The following is a 25279-nucleotide window of genomic DNA, read 5'->3' as shown; positions in this document are numbered from 1 at the left end:
TTTCCTGTCCCCAGTCCTGGGAGGGTTCATTGGGGTGGCCCAGCAGGTCCTCCAACCCCCTCTCCCTTGCCCCTCCCAGCGTGGAACACAGGCGGGTGAAGCTCCGCGCTGTTGGGAAGCGGCCACTTTGTCATCGGAGTTCAGGCCACCCCGGTGCTACCCCTCCCCAACTGCGAGGCCTGCAACGAGAAGACATGATCTGCCATTGGGCCCCACCAGGCAAGTAGGAATGACTGGGGGGGGTCTCCTCTTGCAACATGGCTGAAACGCAGGAGTAAGGCTGGCTACTCACCTCGGGGAATCGTAGGGGCTCTAGGTGGGGCTGGGACAGACAGTGACGTGGAGTGCAAGCTGAGGCTGGGTTGGCAGCAGCGGCAGCAGGGAGTGGCAGGGCCAGAGTCACTGGGAAGCGAAAGGCAGGGAGTCTTTGTATTTTCTCCTGAGCTGAATGTGTCTTCTGAGGCGATTTATGGCACCTGCCTCTTCTGTGGGTGGGACTCAGGCAACACAGCCAGTGCCTAGGGAGACCCTCTGAGTGACAGATCAGGCAGCCAACTGATTTTGGCGCGCATAGAATGTTGCCATGCAAAAATACGATTATATGTAAGGAGAGATCTATTCAATTTATACCCTGCCTTCCCCACCAAAGCAGGCTAAAACATAAAAACAATTATAACATAGGTAAAACGATATAAAACCATATAAACAATCTGATATAAACTGCTAGCTATTTGTAAACTAATACTTAGAGATGGCGGCAACAGTTATATTAATATAATCTCTGTTCTCTATGTGAAAGAACAGTGGAGCTCCAAATTCACTGGAAATTTCCAGGTCTCCCAGCATCTCATATGCTGCCAAAACGCTATTCAAATTACAGGGGAAGCAGTACTGGGGTGTGTGTGTGTGGAGACTGAGGTTGAGACCTCCTTCCTCCTCACTGACTCTGATTGGTGCTACTGCTGAAGCAACAGTAGCTGCAATAAAGTAGGTGATGTTGGGTAGGGGCAGGGAAAGAAAGCCGTTCTCTGGCTCAGAAATACAATGCAAGTCAGGCAAGAAATCAGAGTCGTAATTCAGAAGTCAGACAAGAATTCAAAGTCCCCTTTGTATCAAAGGTTAGCATTATGAACCATATTCTGATTCTTGGGAATATGAACTTTGATAGCATCATTAGAGTACACCTAGAAATGTAACATGCCAAGTTGTCCTCAGAAGGTGTTTCTGTCTCATTTTCATTGTGAAAGATGTCACTCATTAACTTTGCAGTGTTCTGCTCATTCAAAGCTCTTATTCCCCTTTAGTCACTTAATGCTTGAGCAAAACAGAAGGTTTTGTTAGCCTCTCTGGAAACTGCATACTGGTACCTATATACGGTCTCTACCACATAAAGGAAAATGTCTGCCATTGACAAGAATGGGAGAAATACTAGCAGCTGCTAGACAGCCAGAGACACAGCTTAGCTACAATATGCTCGAGAATTTTTGTTGGGTTACCTGCCAAAAAGAGCAGAGGGTTCCATGCCAAGAGCTTCATCTTTCAGTGAAAATAAACCAGAATAGGATAGATGGTTCCTCAGACCATCTTTGTGTGCAGAAACCAAATACCTGAGCAAGTGGCTCTTTTTATCAGAAAAACTCAGGAACCCCCTCCCCCCAAATTTCTTTAACAATGTACTGGATCTAGCAGAAGACAGTTGTAAATGATGAGTGAAAATATTTCCTGTATTAATAGGACAAAAAGTGAGAGATACATGAGTAAATAAGCACATATGTTATGTGGATGAGGAAAGAAAGCTCTTTGTTGTGGAGCAGATGACAGAGGCCAAGGAAGAGTGGATTTATGAAATCAGGTGGGGACAAAAGGAGATGGATAAATGTGGAAGTCGGGAGTGATCTTAGAGATTTTGGAGCCTGAACAAAACTTGAGGATGGGGTCCCAGAATTGCTCAGGTAGCACAGGGGAAGGGCATTCAGCCATAGGGCTCTGAGGGTTTCCCTCTGCCCTACAGCTGATAGCCAAACCAGTATGCTACCTGAGTCTCAGGCAATACAGGAGATCAGCTTTACAGCAGCTGGGCGCCCTTGACTGCCCTATAATTGGTTACTGTCACCTTGTATACTGCTTGAGTTTCAGGCAGCATGGAGATCAGATATAGCGGGTGGGGCGGCGGCAACCGCCCTACAGTTTATCATACTCCCCCCCCCATGAGCTGAGTTTCAGGTGGCACAGGGGGGCTCCCCACTGCTGTATGGCTTATAACCCTCTACCCAATGCCTGAGTCTCAGACAATGTAGGGGATCAGCAGTGTTTCTAGAGTGGGGACTTCAAGGCGCTGCAGAGCAGGGGGGCTCCTCGCACAGCTCTTCCCAGAACAGGACCTGGGGCAGCTATCCCAGATGACCTGTGGCTAAGACCATCCTTGGTAGAAGGATTAAGTGGTACAGTTCTGTGTGTAGAAGTGAGAGATGGCAGAGGGTTCCCTATCTATCTCTGTGTAATAAAATGTTTGCTTAGGAGTTTTGTGCCAAGGACCTTCCTATCTGTCCCTGTAATTGAGATTTACTTTCATTTCCTGTTCTTGTGCGTAGCATGAATATCTGGAAACACTTTATACTGAGTCCAGACCACTGGTCCAGTCAGTCCAGCACTATCTGCCCTGTCTGGCAGCAATTCTTCAAGGTCTTAGATTTTTCCAGCCCTTTGACTTGATGGTTCCAAGTGGAAATTTGGGGGCCTACATTGTGGGACTTCATAGAAGCATACTATGCTGTCTACTTCTGATGGTCTCCTTCCATTTTCAATGAGGCATGAACTCACTGTGTGTGTTGAAAGATTTTCTCCTGTGGACTTGCTTTGTTTAAGGATTTTCTACTGCAGACTCTCTGTCTGGCCCTAGAAAAATCACTTTTTACTTACCTCCTGATTTATATCAGGAAATAGTGTAGTGACTTGTATCTCAGGGCTGTTATGATCTCAACAAGGAAGTAGCACAAATCTGTAAAGATGAAGTATTTTAATATTATCTTTAAAAGAGGAAGAGGGTGAAGGAAGCAGGAAGTTGTTGAACTAGCAAGCCAAGTGATTTGACCTAGTGCAGTTATACTGCAGACCCGATTCTATGCATTCTGTGGCCTTGGGCATGGGATACCACCACCATTTATTAAAGCCCTTTCATGTTTAAGTATAGTGTTGTGGCAGCTGCTTTTCCACTGGGTCTCCTCCTTGATATAATGCTTAGAAGCTCGAACTGGCTGTGAGCAGTGGCTGTCAGGATCACTGCTGTAGCCAGAAGGAAGACTGAAGGAATGGAACCATACCATTATCCATTCCCACATGGTTTAGATTTCCAAACATGAATGTGTTAGTGAGGAGTAAAGCCAAAGAAAAACTTCTCCTGTGTAGAGGTAGACTGTGAAAGGGCCTTAACTCTTTGTTGGCACAATTTGCCATTGTTGGCAGACTTCGCCATGGCCCTCCTTATTCCCCCTCCCTTGCATGAATCCAGGCACAGTTATCCAGACACTTGGCAATGATGCCATTAAGGTCATGCCACTTCCTGTCCCCTCTCTCATCTGAGCAGCTCCCAAAGCTCATGCAATTTTTGTTCTACCAGCTGTAAACTGCTTACATAGCAGTTGGCTCTGTTTCCTCCTGTCAGCTCCTCAGTGGCTACTGGATTTCCTGGCTACTGGAATCTGCACCAGCCCCAGCCCCCACAATCTCAAGATGTCCCTCACAACATGTATGAGCACACTGATCAGTGTGTACAAGCTACTGCACTTGACACAATGATGTTGCAGCACTGGAGACCCCCAAGCATGGAGCCTAGGATGGTTGCTCCAGTTCAGCCTACCTATGGGATGGATGGCTTTGATTGTTAGTACAGAATCCAGAATGTTCATTCTTCTGTGGTTGTTTCTACCCTTTGAATTCTGGTCAGATTGTGAATCTGGGGACTGGTTATCTGTATACCTGGGCCGTCATCGCAAAATTCTAATATAGAGGTATGTTCAAATCCTTGTGTGAATAGGCAGGGTTGCACATCTTAACTCATGAAATGCAGAGAATAACTGACTGTGTCTGGGAGCAGCATGCTGTTACTCTCTCATCTGGTGTGCTTTGTTAAAGCTACTCCTGTCTATGGTAATCATTCAAGTAGAGTCTGATGGAAACCAGGTCTGTCATTTCTACAAAAAGTGCAACTCAGGAGCATTTTGACTTATTCCTTTACAAAACCCTGCCAAAGATAATAGTGGCAAGAAGGAGCTGGGCCACCACTCACAGGAAAGCGCTGGGTGGGAGAAACTGGACTGGGGCAGCTGGAAGAGGCTTGGGATGAAATTGAATAGAGCACTATAAGCACCATCCCTTTTGCAAGGCTGCCAATTGGGACAGAGTACCAGAAAAGACGGTAAGTGCAGAATAGGGATAGCATGAATACTTCAACAGATTCTGCAAGAGAGGCTTTGAGAGATGTGGGGAGTTAATCACAAACTTCTGGAGCAGATAGAGTAGTAGTCTTCCTTCTTGCTAATTTTTAAGAAAAAAAGATGTGCTACCCTACCTATTCAAACATTTGAACATTCCTGTATTAGAATTTTATTGCTTATGGGAAGTTGAGATAGAAATATAATTGAAGCATAGGAAATGCAGAATCTATAAATAAAAAACAGGTTGCACTTAGTCCTTGGTCAGAGGACTGACCAACAGTTATAAGACTGAACATTGTGAGTTATTTGTTCTTGAATAATTTTTATCTCTTTCTGTTTTATGTTTTTATTCTTTTTTTAAAAAAAAGATAAATACCACCCAGCCATCAAGCCTGTGGGTCGGGTTGGTCCAGAAATGCTTCAACAATCCAGCTCAAAATGAAAAGGAAGGGGACAAAGGAAAAACCAGTGGAAGGCAACTTAAGAAGAGAAATAAAATGGAATAAAGAAAAAAATAGGGAAGGTAACTTTGTAGGTTCAGGTTTCAGTCTGCTTTAAGGGAATGGAAAGGGGGAGGGCAAAATGAATGGGAAGGCCAGTTGCTGTGAGGTGCGGAAGAGACTATCACTAAAAGTTACCAGGCTCCAGGGAGAGCATATTGGCAGTTTTCATGTTTCCATGAAGAGCAATATCTTGTGCACCCAACTCTTCACTGCTGAAGCTCGTTTTCTTCCCTACCTGATCGATATTCAACAAAAGGCACAAGGGAAAGTGAATAGCAGCAGAGAAAAGATATCTAATTGCAGCCCCATGTAATCTCTGTCACAGTCGTTATCATTATTGTATATATTTCCAGTCCAATTGGGTTATCTTTTCCGGCCGCTTGTCTGTGCAGCTGCCTCCTCTTCTCTCCTTCCCGGTGGCTGCAAATATCTGCTTATCACCCCTTTTCATACTGAGTTGTGTGGTTTTTTTGCCTCTGTCTTTGTTACATTTGGTCATTTTCTGTCCACCACCTGTGCCGCAGACATTGTTGTGAGAAGCTCTCCAGTGTGTGCTCTGTGCTGTAGTTGTTCTGCACCGCCTCTTGTTGTCCTGTGATTTTGTTTTGATGAACTGACCTCATTCAGGTGCAAACCAAGAATCAAACTAAGAATGCTTTCTGTTGCTTTATGCTGCAGTCAGACTAATGGTGCCCTGTTGTGCTACTGTATCTGCTGCATGAGGTTTTCATGCACCATCTTATTGTGTGTGGGTGTGGAGGGAATCTTTTCTTTCTCTTAGTCAGCTATTAAGAGGATGTCTCTAAACTCTCCTTTTTAATTAATCCCTTTTTTAAAAAGTGAGGCTTGCTATATTGTATGGATCACATAGGAACATATGGGATTCTCATTCTCCCTCCTCCCACAGCAACACATTTTCATAATCTGTTTATAATCTCTGCAAAGGCAGACCTCAAAGCAGTTGTTTTTTTTAACTCACCCCATTGCTTTGGGAGTAGAACAGAACTTTGCATTCACATTTAACAAGTTCCAAGCTTCGGTGGAAAATTGGCAATGTTTTTCTTTGTGACAGCTGTTTGACAGCATTTGAAAATGGTTAAAAATGGAAAGTTATCCTAGAGGAAACAGGCCTTTCTCTTTGCAACTCATACTGAGGCATGGAATGAATGAAATAACATTGGTATTACATTCTGGGCACTGAACTAAAAATGCACTGGTTTCCCATGTATCCACAAGATTTGGTAGTCTAATAATTTAGGCCTTTGATAAATTGAACTGTTGAAAATCTGGACTCAGTGCCTAAAATCTATGCATTTTTTAAATTGATATTTTATTAATTTTTTCACAAAGTATAATTGTTTAATGATGAATCTTTCATTTGGCTTTTCAAGGATAAATGAGAGTTACATGTGTCGGTGGAAAATGCATGTGTTTTGTCATAGACCGCCGCCATCTGTTTGCACTGTTTGTACTAGCACTTTATGTAATTGTTTTATTATTAATTTTATAGTATTTATTGATCTTATTGTATTTTGACATCTGTAAGCCGCCTTGAGCCAGTTTGTACCGGCAAGGCGGGGTATACATTGGAAGTAAATAAATAAATAATTCTGACCAATCATATAAGAAGGGAGTGGAATCCAATCATATAAGAAGAGAGTAGAATCCACAAAACCCTACACAAGTAAGAAGCTCAGAACCCACCACCTGGCTGTATTTTATCTCCTGGATTCTGCCCCCACCATGTGGTTTCTTTTCTCAGCTAAGCCCCAATAATGGAAAGATGCCTGGCTGAAGAAAAAGTGCATCCAGAAAAGACCTGCAGAGAAGCTTGTTCAATATGATTGGGAAAGATCTATGTTTAAACACCATCCCATTTAGCTTGGTCTTCATTTATCCCAAAAATAAATAACCCAAAGAAAAAGAGATCATTAAACAGCTCACAGATTTTAGGCAGTGAGCCAAGTTTCTGAACAATTTAATTTTATCAGAGGCCTCAATTGCACTAGAACCAAGTGAAAGTGTGGAAGGGAAGGCATTTTCAGCTCATTGCCCAGAAGATAATAACAGTGTTATTTCATTCATTCCATGTCTGAATATGAGTTGTGAAGAGAAGGACCTGGTTCCTCTCTAGGATAATTTCCCATTTTTAACCATTTTCAAATGCTGTCACACAGAAAAAATGCTGCCTGTTTATCACCAAAGCTTGAAACTTGTTAAGTGTAAATGTAAAGTCCATTCTACTTATAGTCCTAAAGCAATGGGACCAGACTTTATTCCTTTTGTGTCTGCTGAGTTAAAACAAAAACACTTATCTTCCACCATTATGATTAGTATGGCCCTAATTTATCCAAAGAAATAAATGTGCAAGGTCCACTGAAATTCACATTAATCTAGTGAACAGGATGCATATTTTCATGTGTCCCCCCCACTAAATCCACATTCAGATGTAATTATGGCCCCGTTCACACGGAGCATTTGCCATGCTAAAGAGATGGATGATAGGCGGATTTTCCGGGCACGATCAAACCGCAACATCTGGGAAGCGTAGTGCTCTCGTGGCTAACCCGTGGCGTCCCGTCGACGATGTGCGTTAAAAAACTAGTACCTCCAAGGTACTAGTAAATGTTTGCCATGGGCTGCCTCCAGAGGCCGTGGTGTGATCATGCCAGCGTGCGGCATTCCCCTCTGGTCCCTCGTTTCCCCGCCGGTGCCGAGGCAAGGACCGTGGTGTGCCGCCGGTGCGTCTGATCGCGTAATTACGGATCAAACTGCACTGGGGCAATTAGCCATGCCTCCCCCCCGCTATATCCTGCCCGTGTGACCGGGACCTATGAACTGTTTTGGTTTATTTCCTTTCCACACATAGGAATTCTAAACCCCATTTTAATCCAGTTTATAACCCTTGTTTTTAGGGAAGAAACAAACATTAATTTCCCCAGGTGCCTGTATTCTGATGTCATGCGGAGCTAGAGCTGGGACAAAAGCTCCCCAAAGCAGGAAGTTTCAAGCGTCATTCTGTGAAGAAGAAGAAGAAGAGAAGATATTGGATTTATACCCCGCCCTTCACAACCCAAAGGTGTCTCAGAGCGCCTTACAAACTCCTTTCCCTTCCCCTCCCCACAACACACACCCTGTGAGGCAGGTGGGGCTGAGAGAACTCTTGACAGAAACTGCTCTTTTTCAAGAACAGCTCATTATCAGAACTAAGGCTTGCCCAAGGTCATCCAGCCAGGTGCAAGTGGAGGAGTGGGAAATCAAACCCGGTTCTCCCAGATTAGAGTCAGCGCACTTAACCACTACACCAAACTGGTCAGGAAGGGGAGGAGCTGTGACCTGGATAGCTCTCGATCTCGTCAGATCTCAGAAGCTAAGCAGGGTTAGGTCTGGCTAGTATTTGGATGGGAAATCTTCCAAGGAATATCAGGGTTGTGATATGGAGGCAGGCAATAGCAAACCACTTCTGAACATCTCTTGCCCTGAAAACCCTACAGGAGGGTTGCCATAAATCACCTGTGACTTGACAACCCTTTCCACCACCACCACAAGGGAGGAATGGTGTGAGGGAGAGCACATATAGTCAAGCTATATTTATGTACATCGTAGGCAAAGGTTTCTTTTGACATCTGAATGAGGCCTGTGTGTTCATTGGACAGTTTGCATTCCCTATGTCGTCTTAGTTATATACCTTTGATGTACAGCATTGCCACTTCAGAAAGCAACAGGTCCCCCCAGTTAGAGTGCTCTCAATTCAGATGCCAGCTTCTGAGCAAAATTCCTTCCAGTCAAATTTGAAAAAACAACAACAATTCAAGCAATTAAAGCATTGTGAAAATTCTTGGCTCTGCCATGTAAAGAAATTCACCAGTACTTTTATAAAATGCTTTTAAAATATATGTCTAAGTATTTAAACAAAATATCATTAAATAAATAATTTGAATTGTATTCATTTAGGTCTTCTGCAACATTTGTTTTGAGGAAAGAGCTTTCTCCTATGTATGCACTGACTCTCACACACACAAACTCATTTTGTTTGCCACTCTCTCTGGTATAGTGGTGCAGTTTGACTCACACCTGTTGTAAGAGCAACACCTCCCTGTCACCTCTGGGTTGCTGGGCCCACAGAATATAAGAGGATGTTCTGCTCTGCACAGATGCTCACATGTTATGCTTGGCTGGCAGCACAATCAAACACAACGCTGAGATGACTCATCCATTTTACTAATTTATAAGAGCAGCCTTCCTTGAAATCCCAGCATAAAGTCCTGCACTCTCTCTTTCTGAAAGCGAATATAGCCTTGAAGCCAATAAAAGCAATGGGGTGATACACTGAATACAAAATAGGTAACTTACTACTTTTGTTCTGGCAAGTTTCTTTCTACTGCATTCGCAGCAAGGGGTTTTAGGAATCCCAGAGCAAAAAACATGACAGTCCTGAATACATGGAACAGGCAAACAGTAAGCAACAAGTGAAATGATACATTTTGATCTTGAAGAAAATGATCACTCCCAATTCCTGTCCTCTGCAACTGTGTCAGGGAAGCATAAGTTTACACATATTTTAGGTATACAACAAAGGGTTTTTTTTAAGTAAACATATTTTATTCATCAGGAAGATGCCCTTGCATTGTTTAATTATCCTCTTTCTTTAATCAGTTGCAAACAGAATTAAAAGTGTGGTTTCACTCTATACTTAACACAGTGCTATAGACTGCAAGCAGATCAAATCAGTCAATCCTAAAAGAAATCAACCCTGACTGTTCCCTGGAAGGCCAGATAATGAAACTGAAGCTCAAATACTTTGGCCACCAAATGAGAAGGGAGCACTCACTGGAGAAGACCCTGATGCTGGGAAAGACTGAAGGTCAAAGAAGAAGGGGACGGCAAAGGATGAGATGGTTAGACAGTGTCATAGATGCAACGAACATAAAATTGAGCAAACTTCAGAGGATGGCGGAAGACCGGAAGGCCTGGCATGATCTGGTCCATGGGGTCGTGAAGAGTCGGACTCGACTGTGCGACTGAACAACAAAATAGACCCAGTAAAAATCTCATAGTTCCTGTCCCCATGGGCAATATCCAAGAACATGTTTTCTAAGAGCTAAGCCCCTTCCACGAAGGTCCCACTTCTCCCTGCAATGTTGCTCCTTCCCATTTTGCTGTTGTACAGCCACTCTCCCACCTTTATCAGTTATTTCCCAATTCATTTACGGTGGCATAAACAATTTTTCCATTGTATGTGATGGAGGGGTAACCACTTTTTCTCTTTATATCCAGTATGATGGCACATTTTTATTTTAGTCTTTCATTATTACAATGTCATATTGTGCAATTACCCAAACAAGAAAAATAGGCCTCCGACTTCCGGTACGGCGCGTTAACGGGTGGGTGGGAGCGTGGTGTGCTCTGTCCCCGCCCGAGCCACTTTTGCCTTGTTCGTGCCCCTTGCTAGACAGGGGAGCACGACCAGCACCCAGGTGGCGGGAGCTGGTGCAGGGGGCGTTTTTCCTGCCCCCCCGTTTTCGGCAGGACGGGGGGTGTCCAGTTACAGCCCCGACGCCGAGGCAATTGAATGGAGAAACATGGCCGCCAGCCATGTTTCCACTAACGCGACCATCTGTTGTTTTTACTTTGCACGGGAAGAAGGTGAAATGAGAAGGCAGCAAGTACGGATATAAAAGAGTTGTTGGCTGAACTGGAAAATGGATATAAGGGAAGAAATATTGACAGTGGAGAAAAACGGTAGCAGACCTCCAAACGGCGGCGTCCAAAACAGGGAAGTAAAGCGGCCGGGTGAATGAAAGGACTGAATTATAAACAATTATCCGAGGAGGGAAGAAAAGCGGAGCAGAAACTCGGTATAGTGTTGGCTCGTTTGTGTGCTGAAAGACTTGTGAAAAAAGATATTTGTGTGATGTGTGGAGTTTAAAGGAGATGGAGATGGAGCAGATTGAAAGAAATGGGGAGGAACGGAAGGGAGAGCTGGAGAGTGGTGAGACTGAGACTGGTGAGACTGAAATGGAGAAATTTCTCCGAGAAATAAGAGAGGCGGTGTGGAGAGGTTGTCAGGAAGTATTCACGGAAATAAGAAAGCAGTATGGTTTGCAAATGGAAACAGATAGAGTGGAAAAGCAGGAATTAATAAGAACGAAAGAGAGTTATGAGGAGGAGAAATTGATAGAGAATCTGGACAGTGGTGATGAAGAAAAATTGGGGGAGGAGGTGGAACTGATAAAAGTTGAACTTGAACGTAAAGTGAAACAACTAGAACTTAAATCGGCCTCCCAAAAAGAAAATAACCACCATTTAAAGATTGAGAGTGGGAACAATAAAAAGATTAGAAGGAATAAACAACGGTTAAGGAAATTTAAAAGGATTAAAGGATTCAGGATCACAGAAGTGGTGAAAGGTAAAAGAGAGAGACCAGGAAGACAAAGAGTGTTAAAGGAAAGAAGGCATGGGGATATGCTGAGGAGAAAAAATAAACTGCAAATGCTTAGAAGAAAAAGAAAGCGATTTGAAAAAATTTGTGACCTCCCCTCCACCTCTATGGATAGACTTGGAAGTTTGACAAAATAACTATTGGAGTATGAGTAGAAGATTTGATGAAGACACCTAAAACTGTGTATTTGATGTATTTGGATGGCTGACTTGAAATGTGACGGTTTTGTTTTTTGTACCTGTACCTAAACTTATCTACCTATTGAGAGGAATAGTTAGAAGTGACTGTAATTGGGATTTAAGATAAGGGGAACCAATAAGGATGGGTAATAACCTAGGGGATAACTATAGTTGATAAGGGGCAAAATTGCAATAGGATGACAGAGTGGAATAATTTGATTATGAATGGGATTTGTGATTTGGTATGTTGGGATGAATAACTGTTAATTAATTTGGATGGTTTAAAGATTTGTAGTTATAGGTTCATGAAATAATATATGGATTTTTAGTAATATAATATTAAGATATTTATGAATTTGATCAGGGGAGAAATGTTAATATAAAATAGGTTAATGTTTAATTTAAAGAAATGGGGGTTTGTAACTGAAGATAAGCTTGAATGTGTAGTTGGAGTATATGTATAATCATGAGACTAGAAAGTGAACAGAGTTAAATGGATTATTGGATAATTGAAATGTTGGATGTATATTTATGCTAGTATTTATATTAAATTATTTATGAATTTGACCAAAAAATTTTAGGAGAATTTGACGTGGAAATTTTAGGGGAGAATATTAATGAAAAATTGGCGAATGAATGACTCAAGGAATAGAATGGGTTTAAAATTGATAAGAAGGGAATATGGGATGGGTAGTTGATATTAATTATGAAGATAGAAAATTGATTAGAAGAAATTGTAACAATGGATAGCTGAAATGATAGTCTGGTATATACTTTGGCGTACGTATTTATTTATTAATTAGGTTTGGAAGTAGTTGGTAATACATAAACCATGAGATTAGAAGTAAACACATGGGCTTGAAGAAAATTTGAGGTAAATGGGCTACTCGTTAATGGTAAGGTACTTGGAAGATCAGCCATAGGGAGATGTTATTGAGGTGTTGATGAGAAATTTAAGGGAAAAGTAATATTTAGAAAGAATGAATTATAATTTTTTTAAAAAGTGCTAAACAAAATATGAAGAAAATATAACTCTAAGTGGTAAATATGTAAATATAAAATAGAAAATAATTAATTATGAATCTAAATCCCTATATTGAACACATAGAACTATAAGGTACAGGACTAGGAGAGAAATTAGAGCTTGATAGAGTCTAAGATATGTACTGTAAATTTGACTTGGTATGTATGTAATCCTAAATGGTAACAGGAATATAGAAGTTTAGTCAGCACAGATTAGCAATGTTTGGTTATACATGGAAATAAGGAAAGTCAAATATTGAAGGAATTATGGTAATATCAATCAGTGATGTATAACAGAGACACAATGTATGGAAAGCTATGTAATGGAAAGATATGTAACTTGCTGCTGATGAGATTAGTGTGCACAATATAGGCTTATAAAACTCAATAAAAATATTTTGAAAAAAAGAAAAAAAAAGAAAAATAGGCCTCCCAGTACTAAGACAAAGAACAAGCAACAAACTGAGGAAAAGTGGTAGAAAACTACTAAAACACTTAGATATGTACGCAGATACAGTCACTTATATATTTAGATACTATATCAAAATTTACAAAATTTATATGCAAGGCATATTAGCCATAACCAGAGGTCGATTTGGGGGGGATCGCGGGGGATCGCAGTTCCCCCGGGTGAGGTGTGAGGGTGGGGCACATGACGAAGCCCCGCCTCTTGCTTCCGGCCGCCCCACTTCCAGCCCTCATTCAGCCAGGAGGAGGCAAAAGAAGAGGGAGGGTAAGTTGCTTCCTCCCCGCCTCTCCCCACCCCTGCCTGCCTGGGGCCAGGGAGGGCCTTGGCGGGGCTTCCTCACACTCCTGCTGGCCTTGCAGGTCCACCGCTGGGCCCCTGATGTCAGGGGGTGTGGCATATGCTAATGAGTTATGCTAATGAGTTCCCCTAGCTCTTTTTCTACGAAACTACCCCTGGCCATAACAATACAATATCTCAGTGCTATATAATAGAACAATACAAAATGCAATGTTGCTAGCCGGAACAATCATTAGAATATTGCAAATCCATTACAGGTAAGTTTTTTACAAGTTCAAGTTTCAAGTTAAGTTCAAGTTTCAAGTTTACAAAGCAGCCGGCTTTCGCTTGGTTTTGTGTCAAAACTTCATCAGGAGCAGAACAACTGCAAAACTGAGTTAATTAACAACCATTCATATATTTCATACAATTGTACTTAACATGTAAACATCAAAAACACAGCAATAAAGGATGATTTTACTACCTTATATTGTGTCATGATATTTGATAGTTTGAAATTTCCCCTGATGTCTAGAAGCACCTTCTTCTCAAGGGTTGCTACAATTAGTATTGGGACTAGCCCTCAGTTCCCAAAAGGATAAAGGTGTTGAAATTATAATACAATTACTGTTTTTAACATATTACTATAATCCTTTAAGTACAATAAAGTAAAAACTTACCCATGAAGACTTCTCATATTGGACCTGTCTGTATACTGCTAAGCTTTGAAGCCAAGAACATCTCTCTATTCTGCTGTTACACGCTTAGCCTATATGCCCTAAATGCTGACACCTGCAAATACTCTTAAAGAGCCCCCATCTGTATTAATCCACCCCTATATTCAATCCCTATTACTTAGTGAAACTATATACTTATTGTCAGAATCACTTATGAAATCATAAAAAACAGGTATAGTCTATATCGCAATAAAGTCCCTTAGGATGTTGTATCTGTAATCGATGTATCCAAAACCCCTCGCGTCTCGCTAAGGCTTTTTTAATATCAACTTGATTATACTGATAGGTATCAAAGGTCTCAAGCACCAAGAATGTAAACTCTGTACAACTATGCCCCTGTTGTACAAAATGGGGAACAAGTGGTGAATCAAGGTTTCTCTGTCAAATACGGGATTTTGTGTTCAATAATACGAGTCCGTATGGCTCTAGTAGACATACCCACATACATTTTGGGAGTGGAACAACCACACAGGATCAGGTATATGACTTTTTTGGTAGCATAAGTTGTGAGTTGTTTCAGTGTAACAGTTAAATTAATAGAGGGAAAAGTCATTTTATCAGTTACAATTGCAAGTGCAATTACCCCTTTAAAAAAAAAAAAAAGAATGACCCAGTTGCTTTGGCTAAAAAGAGCAAACACTCCCCAGGGAACAGGAACTGATAAAAGACTGGTCTAGGAATTCCTGCCACTATCACTAAATAAACTGGCAAGTGGAACAACAAAGAGGTAAGAAGCAAAATTGTAAATGGATAGTAGATCTCTGACACTTCAACAGATCTTTGGCAGTCCAGATGGATAGCAATTCCATTTCAAGTTTTTAAAAATGCCACAGATCAGGTCTGGGGGCGGGAAAGGCAGAAAACCAGTACAGAAAATGTTGGAATGGATTTCTGGTTTATGGCGGCGTGCTGAGCAGATGCACCTCCCGGACCTCCCGGGGGTGTAGCTGTGCACCAGCGGAAAAGAGGGGGCAAGGCATCGCACCCCCCCAGGGTCTGGCGAAAGACTCCTGGCCAGGGGACTTCCGAGGGGGTCACCTCTTCGCCAGCGCAATGCTGGGGAATCGAGGCGCTTCTCCATCCCGATGGTTCCCCTGCTGAGTGCCAGAACAAAACTAGTGACGCTGACCGGGACAAGCGCTGGAGATCGAGCGGATAAAAATGGAGGCTAAGCGAGGTCGGATGACCGAATATGAACGTGAGTCGAACTAGAGCGTATTTGCTAAGTTAAAAAGAAAGCTCCCCACCCCACGGACTAGAAAGCAAAGCGAGCGGGGGAGGGGTCCCTCCCATGCACATAAATTCAAAAGCGAGACAGGGGGAGCGGAAGAAAAAGCGGCGAAATCTGTTGGGAAAGACTTACCAAGGCATGTATGAGCGCATATTCAGAGACTTTAAGAATTTTGGCATAGGTAAACAATTTATAAAGATGGCGGGGAAGAGGACGGAGAAGGAGAAACTTTTAAAAGTGAAACCAACTGAGAGTCCATGACCGGAAGGAACCACCAAGCTGGCTAAAATGTTGGCTGAGTCCTTGCGCCCCCTGCTGGACCAGATGAATAACCTCAGGGAACAGCTGTCAACAATGAACCAAAGTATCACTACTCAGCAGACACAATTGAACGAGACTCTTAAAATTACGGAACAAACACCTGAGAAAGTGAAAGAAGTTGATGCCACTGCCCAAAAGGTGAAGAAAAAGGTACAAAAACTGGAAAAGAAGCAAGTTTCTACAGAAGAACAGCTTTTACAACTACAAATGGAGAAGGCAAACTTGGTCCTTCATTTCCAAGGTGTCCCAGAGACTAAGGGTGAGAATCTGAAGCAAATAATGAGCGAAGCACTGGCCTCAGTGACAGATCTGAAGGTGGAATATCTTTTGAGCAAAATGGATGTGGCCTATAGGTCATATTCCGTATACATAAAGAAGAATAATCTGCCTGGGGAAATAGTAATGAGATTCTCAAAGAGGCATGTGAGGGATTCTATCCTGAGAGCGACAGCAGGGACACCCTTGAAAATCGGGGACAGTACCATCAGGATTATGAAAGATATTCCATTTGAAATAAGACAATGGAGAAAGAAATATAAAGATCTAATTCTTTTTCTTCAAACAAATGTAATTAGTTAGCGGTGGTTGTATCCAGAGGGCATAACCCTCAAGCTGCAGGGGAAAAAAAGAAAAGATTGACTCTGTTTCCAAAGCACGGGACTTTTTGAGAATCCAGTTGGGTGAGCCAGAGGAAGTGGATAAAGAGGAGAAGGACAGCAAGTCCAGTGGCGAGCTGGTCTTGGGGTCTTCTGGAGAGGACTCTCCTTCCGAGAAAGGGGTGGCGGCTCCTAAAAGTCCTTACAAACTGAGGAAAAGACTAGATAAGAAAAAATGAAGGCTGAAGGACTCTGAATTGTTCCTTTGAAAATATGGTGGTTTTTATTGAGATGCTTAGGGGCCTTTTTTACAACAGATAAATTTAAGAGTTAAAAGTTATATAAGCATATCTGACTTAATTCATAAAATTGTTAGCGTGTTAAGAGATGACTTTGTGTGCAAGCAAATTTGATTATCTCCTCTCTTGGGTTTTTAGGTAGTAGTGGTTATTCTTTTCTTTCTTCTTATTTGTAGTTTCCCTTCCCCATTTTCATTGTAGTTTGTAGTCCTTATATAAAATGTAATTAAAAAATCCCCTTCGGGGGGCCAAAAAATGAAAAGAAAAGAAAATGTTGGAATGCAATTGATTGGCAACAATATCACCTAGGTCTGTATAAAAATTAGGCAAATGAATGATACCAATTCCAGACTCAGTGGCTAGTATGGAAGGAACCCTGCAAATATGCAACGTGACTGTAAGAAACCAGTATCTGTCAGGGGGCTCCCCCACCACAGCAGTTATGCAGCGCCTCCTGCACTACCCTGTCACTGCAGTCATAGTTTGTCAGAACCCACACACTTCCCACTACTGTGGCAGCTCACTCTTTTTCAGCTGCTCCCGGCTGACCATGGTAAAGCTGTCCCCTTGGGCATACTCACTGACTAAACTTGCCCTCTTCAAAGTTTGTGGCATTCCTAGCCCTCACTCTGTGCCCAGGACCTCCTAGCAATCCCAGACCATGGGCATGGGGTTGCCAGTACCCAGGTCTCAGTGAGGATTCCCCCAGTTCTTGCCTCCCAAACAGCGACATCACTGCATGACATCCCCGATGCGATGACATCACCTGGAAGTGATGTCATCATGCTGGGGACGTTGCACAGTGATGCTCTGGTTTGAGGGCAAAACTCAAGGGTTTGAAGCCAATTTTACCATAGAGTTTTGCTCCAAAAACAGAGCATCACCACTGACATTACCAACATGATGATGACACTTCCAGGTGATGTCATTGCATTGGGGACATCCCAGAACACCCCCCAAATCCCCCTGCTGGCACAACAAGGAGACCTAGCAACCCTACTGGGCAGCACAATCCTGAGGGCCACTTTTGACAGTGGCAGCCCTCAGGATTGTGCTGCCCATTGCCCAGGCTTGCTAAGAGGTCCGGGACACAGAGTGAGGGCTAGAAATACCCATCCCTCCTCCAAGTGACCCCCCCCCCCCATCCCATGAAAAAGTAATAAAAAAGAGGCCAGGCCCAAAGCCACAGCTCCCATACCCACCATTAGCATACTAACTACTGAGCCAAGAGGGTAGGTCCCAGGGAGCCATGGCTTCAGGCAATAGGCACTCTACTGCAGACCTGGCATCACCAGCCACATGGGGCCAGGCAGAGACAATTGCACAGACAGGCATCATTCAGTGGGAAGGCACTGGGATAGCATGGCCAGGGATCCTGGTTTAATCCCCACATGGGGAGAGACAAGACACAAACAAAAGGGGCTGACATTTTGCCCCTTCAAACCTCAAATGGGGGGGACTTCTGTGTTGCAGCGCGGTGCTACGGATGGCACCGGGACTCGCTCCTCGGGTGCTGCCTTCTTCGGAACTTCATGCAAGGAGTATCAGGGGCTCCTGAACTCCACTGCATCCCCAGGAGGGTGGTGCAGAGCACACAGGAGGGGGGTACAGAGCAAGTGGTTTGATCTGGGCTCCCCGTTCAGCAGCAGCAGCTCATGGGTTGCAGCCCTGTATCGCCTCCAGCATGAAGTACGCAAAGTGTGCTCATGGCAAGCATGAGCACCTTGCTGTCACTTCCCACCCAAGGGGGTGTAGGAAGCCTGCCTAACATTATTCAAAGAACATCACCGTGAGTAACTGTAAAAGCAAAAAATCCCAGACTTTCCTTTCAACATTTTTGCCCCTTAAATGTTAAAGAGACACATCTTAAGACGGGGTGCAGGAAGATCTTCCCCCCCACCTCTTCCTTTTTGCAGCTAACAACAGACAAGAAAAGTACTGTTAAACTGTTATTGAGTGCTAACGATCCAGATGATGCTCTCTTTTGAATAAACAGATTACAGTATTTTGCCTTTGTAAATCTTGCACCGCACTCTATTTTTCCCCTTCTTGGGTGGAGTTTTGAGACTTGGTTCCTTTACCTACTATACACTGTGGATTTAAAACCTCTTCCATTGGAATTATGATTGAAAAACTTTCTCCATCAGACAGAAATTAATCTATATCACAACTGGCTCTGAATTCGTTTTCTTTCTTTTTTGTTTTCATTTTAATATTGCTAGAGAATATAAGCACTGGATCCTTTTCACTGCCATTGCTCTCCTTCTTTTTTATTATCTTCTATGTAAGGAGGAGAAAGAAGAATTTGCAGATAAGTCCTTTCTCATAACAAAACTGCTATATTGTGTCACGTTTCTGTGGTTTATGTTTGGCTTTCAACTGGGAAATTATGCAGCTTTGAAGTATCTTATCAGTATTATGTTAACAACAAGGTTGTTTTATAAACAATAAACTGTATTTTGGGACATAAAGGTCTAGGGGGGAAATGTTTTAACACTGTGGAGATTCTCCGGTCTTGCTGTATAAGCCTAGGTAAATATGGGCTCCTTCTAAAGTACCCTCTAGCTCACTAGGTGTGATTAAATCAGTGGCCTCTAGCCTATCACAGGCCACAATGAAAGATTTGCAAATCGTGATCCAGGACATGGTTTCAACCTCCATAAAAGCTGCAATTACAGAGGCAGTGGACCCAATTAAGGACCCAATGAAAAATATGTCCCAGGAATGATCAAATAAAATGGAGGACCTGCAGAAACAACTTTTAGAAAATAACCAGAAGATTGCTGAATTGAATAAAGCAACCTCTAAATTGGAAGATAAGGTAGAAGAAACTGACACTAAGCTACAGGCAATGGATTCCAAGCAAACTGTATTTGAACAAGATCGTATGAGACTTGAATTAGATAAAGCAGCATTTATATTAAGATTTCAAAATATCCCTGAAGAAAAAGAGGAAGACTTAAGGAAGAAGATCGCACACATTTTGGTGAAATACATGAAGACAGAAGAAACAGAGAAAGTCCTGGATGAAACTGATATTGCTTTTAGGATGAATTCAGTGTATGCCAGAAGAAATCAGCTTCCCAGAGAAGTACATGTGAGATTCCATAAGAGAATATTTAGAGATGAAATTCTTAAAGCATCAAATGAATCACCTCTATACACAGAAAACACAGAAATAAAGATTTTAAAAGAAATCCCTTGGAGAGTTAGAGAAAAAAGGAAAGAATATCTGGAACTTACAGCAACACTGAGGAGAAATGGGATTTCATAGATATCACTGCTTCCAAAAGGCTTATTCTTTTCTTACAAAGGGAAAAGATTCAGAATCAACTCAACTTTCAAGGCAGAGAACTTTCTCAAAACACATGGAGCAGACCTCCAAACCAAAGAAGGAAACTTAAAAACTACAGAAGTAGAAGACCAAGATCCTCAAGGTGCTTCAGGAACAACTTCAGCAACCTTAACTACAACTAAGAAAACAGCAGCATTTAAAAAAGCTTCAAAGATCACAACATGTCAGACAAATGAGAGACAAACAAGACATGGAATCACAGACTCAACCACAAGATGGATAGAAGGACAATCAAGATAATTTCAATAAATGTGAATGGACTAAATGCACCTTAAAAAAGAAGACAGGTGTTTCAACAACTGAAAAAAATGAATTTGGACATTATCTGTCTTCAAGTAACCCACATCAAAGCTGCAGACCAAACATATCTACAAGTTAAGAAATTTGGAAAAGTTTTCATCTCTTCAGATAAGGACAAGAAGAAAAGAGGTGACCTTTGTAAAAGAACATTTGCATCCAGAAATTATCCATGCCTCAGATATATGCACCAAATCAACATCAGGAGAAATTTTATAAAGTTTTACAGGAACTACTCTCAAAACAGGAATTTAATGAACTCTGCATGATTGGAGACTACAATGTGGTTCTTGACAGAATCTCAGACAGAAAATTTGTTACTGGAAAATGGAAACAAGGAAATGAACTTCCCTCAACATTCCTTCAACCAGCAGAAGAAAATAATTGTATGGACGCCTGGAAAATGAGAAATCAACACAAACAAGACTATACTTTCTACTCAGCAAGGCACAAGTCCTGGTCAAGAATAGACATGTGTTGGATTTATACTACAATGACAAATTATATTTAAGAAGCAGAAATTCTACTAGCAACCTTTGCTGACCATAACCCGATTTTCCTGGAAATATAAGATACCCCTAAAAGAAACAGATGGACACTGAATACTTCTATTTTGAAGAATGAAAGCTTTGTAAGAGAATCTAAAAATTTTTTCAAATATTTTTGAACAAAATATACAACCAGAAATTTTGATAAACACTATATGGGATGCTTTCAAAGCCTTTGCTAGAGGATGGATGATTAGAAAATCAGCATACATCAAGAAACAGAGGTCAGAAAAATATCTTCAGATCCAAGATCAAATTAAAAAACAAGAAAAGATGAAACCGGATCCTTCAATTGAACAGAAGAAAAACTAAACTCAGACTTTTACAACGTCAAATGAATTGCTTATTAACACAGGAAATAGCAAAAAAAGTATGCAAAACAAAATTATTTTGAAAATGTCAATAAACCAATGAGATGGCTAGCTTATAAACTACATAAAGAAAAGGAAAAAAAGATACATACACTCAAAAATAATATGAGTGAAGAGAGATATAAATTGGAAGATCTGAAAAAGATTGTGGAACTATATTATGAAAACTTATATAAGAAAACAGAAGCACCACAGGAACAAATTAAAAAATATCTTGAAACTCATAAACCTAAAATATTCACAGAAGACCAAATATTAAATGATCCAATATCCACTGCTGAACTGACTGATGCATTGAAAAAACAAAAAAAAGGCAAAATCCCCAGGCCCAGATGGATTTCCGGCAGAATTCTAGCACGTTTTTGAAAATCAATTGATAAGCTGTATTGCAAAATATAACAACCGAAGTAGAAACTCCAGATTCATGGAAAGAAGCTCTGATAGCCCTCATACACAAGCAAAATTCTGATGAAAAAGAAATTAAAAACTACAGAGCAATTTCTTTGTTAAATGTGGACTATACAATTTATGCCTCTATTCTGTTTGCAAGAATGAAAACAGTTCTTTCCCAAATGACTCATAAAGACCAAGCAGGGTTTTTTTCCCCTTATAGACAACTTAGAAATAATGTGGGGATGATATTGAATGTTAGAATATTACGAAGCCCATCCAGAAAAACAAATGGCCCTAATCTTTCTTGACGCAGAAAAAGCCTTTGATAATGTCAGCTGGAATTTTATGCTTGAATTACTTTTAAAGTCTCAAGCTGTGCAGAATTTTATAAAATGACCAAAGCAATATATACCAAACAACAAGCCAAGGTTCTTATTGATGGAGATTTATCATGAAATATTGAGATACATAAAGGAACCAGACAAGGATGCCCACTGTCACCTTTATGGTTTATTTTTGCACTTGAAGTTTTAAATGATGTGATTAGAACAGATGAGGTCTTAGACTAAGAAGGGAAGAATATAAGCTTTTAGCATTTGCAGATGATTTAGTATTTATTTTGGAGAATCCATCGAGTTCTATGAAACAATTGATTACCTCTTTGCAAGATAATAGAGAGGTGGCAGGACTCAAAAGTAATTATAAAAAAACAAAAATGCTTAAAAACATGACTAAACCTCAAGCTCACACAATAGAACTACTGCAAATAGTGCAAATCATGCAAATTCTAATTTGTATTAATGCAACAATATTGAATCCATTGTACACTTATGTTTTACAGAAAATAAGGACGTCACAAGATGAAATGAAGACGTCAGCAGATGAAACTGGGACGAACTCTCCCGGAGTTAACATTCATTTCGAGGTGTCTTTTTCATACATAAGACCTCATACAGCTGTGCATCCACATGATCACAAATCTTCCAAATTGGACTTTCCTTTGTTCCTATACGTTTTGAAGTTACTCACAAACAGCTCTTAGCCATAATATCAAAACCGGGCTGATTGGAAGATTCGTGACATGTAAAGCATAATTACACATTAACTTTAATTTAATGCTAATGAGTATAGTAGGTAATCCAGCAATAAGCAAAGAGAACCAAGCTTTGTTTAAAGCCATGATACTAGCAGGCAAAGCAGTAATAGCTCTAGGCTGGAAGAACAAAAATAAATGGACAGTAGAAATCTGGCATAATTATTTGTTTGATCTCATACAGTCTGACATAATTGAAAAGCTGGAACGTAAGGCCACATGGAAAGACAAGACTACGGAGATCACGATGAAATGGAAGACCTACCTGGAATGGATACTGACAGAAGGAAGAAAAGACATTCAGAGCAAGATTCGGACTTTGTGCCCGTGGCTGGGAATATAGGACAAAAGCACTGGGATAGCATAGGGGGGAGGGGGAGGGGGAAAACTACTATGTAAACGCATGGTTAAAAGATAATATGTAAAATTTGTGTAAAACAATTTAAAAAATAAATATTTTTAAAAAATGAGTTTTCAGTATGCAGTTTGAAAACTTCATTTCCCTCTTGAGAGTTCCGGCACCTCTTTTGCAAAAAGAAGAAGAAGAAGAAGCCCTGATTAATGCTTTATCACATTATCTCTCTTCTTCTTCAACATTTGTCCCAGTTGTGAATGCAGGGGCCAATCCTTACTTTCTGCAGCTTAGCAAAATCATCATACACATCAGGAGGTTAATGAAGAAAAAGGGAGCAAGATAATTAAATAAACAGAAATCACAAGTACAAGGGCAAATTGAAAAGACTGCAGAAAATATCAAAACAGAGGAAATACTATTCTAGAAAAGCATTTCTAAAACTTTTGCAGATGCCTCTACTGTTGCCACGTCCTGTCTGTCCATCGGTCTCGGGGTGATAGGCAATGCTTAGTGCTCGTTCGACTCCCATAAGCTTCATAAGCTCTCCCCAGAACCGGGAAACGAATTGGGCCCCCCTATCGGATATAACTTTGGCTGGAAGCATGTGTAGATGGACCACGTGGAGCAAGACAGCTTTCGCCAGTGCTTTTGCCGTGGTTAGGGAAGCGAACGGGACAAAATGCGCTTGCTTAGAGAATAAATCCATGACAACCCAAATGACCAACATAGTCTTACTCGGGGGCAAATCCGTAATAAAATCCATGGAGATCACCTCCCACGAATGACTCAGAGTCGGGAGAGATTGCAGCAATCCCGGGGGTTTGTCCGGTCTGGATTTACACATGGCGCAAGTTTGACATGACTTTACAAACGCTGACAAATCCTTTCACATCTGTGACCACCAGACTCCAAACAGCCCCGTTGCCAGAGCGATGCGTAGCGTCACATCCTGGCGACAGCGGTGCAACGCGTATCACTGTCCCCCGCGGCAGGGATCCTGTGAAGACATGCGGATGCCCCGCCATGGCTTGGCAGCCCTAGCAACAATCCAAGCCTTCAAATGAACTCCTCATACAAGGCTCCCGAAGAGGGATGAATTCTCTCCTCCAGTTTTTTGCTTTGCCTTCTCTGTCTGATGACAAATGACTGATAGTAACTTACACCCTCTCTATCCACCCCACTTATTAAGCTATCTCAGCCTTAATTGACTACAGCTGTTACTATCATGCTAAGAGTTTACTCTATGCTCCACAGGACCTAAAGAAAGGAAGAAATCATAAATGGCTTGAACACTGCTGCCATACCCAAAACCCCATACACATAACACTTAATCCTTTACACCCCCCCATTCCCCTCTGGGGGGCAGGGTGGACTTTGCAACCCCAGCTACTAACCTAGCCTACCTCGCAGGGCAGTTGCAAGGAGCTGGGTGCTCTTGAGCCGACGTGCTCGCCCTCCCTCCTCTCTCCACCTAGTCTACCTGGTGGGTCTGTTGTTGCATGCCTAGGCTCCCTCCCATTCCCACTTCTGCTCCCCTCTTGCACCTGGCAGGGCCTTGGTGGCTTGGGTGGCCATGGCGCAGGCCTCGTGCTTAGCCTCGGGAAAAGGGTTGAGGAGGGTGGTGCGGAGGATGCACATGGCCTTGGGCAGGTAGGGGGCCAGGGTAGCAGTGGGGCAGAGGCACAGGAGGAGGCCGAGGAGGCACAGCAGGGTGAGGTAGAGCTCTTCAAAGGCCTCATGGGAGTTGCTGGTGGTGCCGGGGACTGCCTCGCAGTGGTGCCTCACTGGCATGAGGACGGGTATTGCCTGGGTGGGCTGGGTGCCGCAGCCCAGGCAGTGGCAGAGCACCTCGAAGGCCAGCTTGCGGCAGTGCTCCACTGGGTTGGCCAGCAGTGAGTACATCAGTGGATGCAGCAGCTGCCAGGCAAAGACCTCCTGCAATGACATGCTTTACAGTGAGACTGGCAAGCACAGGAAAGTGTGTGGCTGCTCATTGCCATAGAGATGGGTTTAAGATCTGGCTGTGCGGAAGGGGCAGCTTAAAAATTTAGCAACATCTCCACCTCCTCCTCCTCCTCCTGCCCCCAGATGAAAGCTCCCTTCACTGGTGGCATGAAGCGCTGCGTTCTGCCTGGTGTGCACTAAACTGAGGAGGAAGCGGCCAAGTCTCGAGCATGGCAGCTGCCAGGCCATGATGCAGTACTCGATGTGGGTGGCGCCCATAGTGGCGGGATAAGGGGACACTCCGACAGCAGAGTGAAGCCTTTCGGCAGCGGCACCAGCAGTCCAGCTCTGGCCCTCTGCCACTCCCCACGCGCTTGTTGCTTGGGCTGGCTGGGGAGGTGGACGCACAGCGTG

This window comes from Gekko japonicus, unplaced genomic scaffold, assembly GCF_001447785.1.
Source record: "Gekko japonicus isolate JY-2015 unplaced genomic scaffold, Gekko_japonicus_V1.1 scaffold1683, whole genome shotgun sequence".
In the NCBI taxonomy this organism is placed as follows: Eukaryota; Metazoa; Chordata; class Lepidosauria; order Squamata; family Gekkonidae; genus Gekko; species Gekko japonicus.
The sequence above is the reverse complement of the archived record's forward strand: the minus strand, read 5'-3'. Positions refer to the sequence as shown.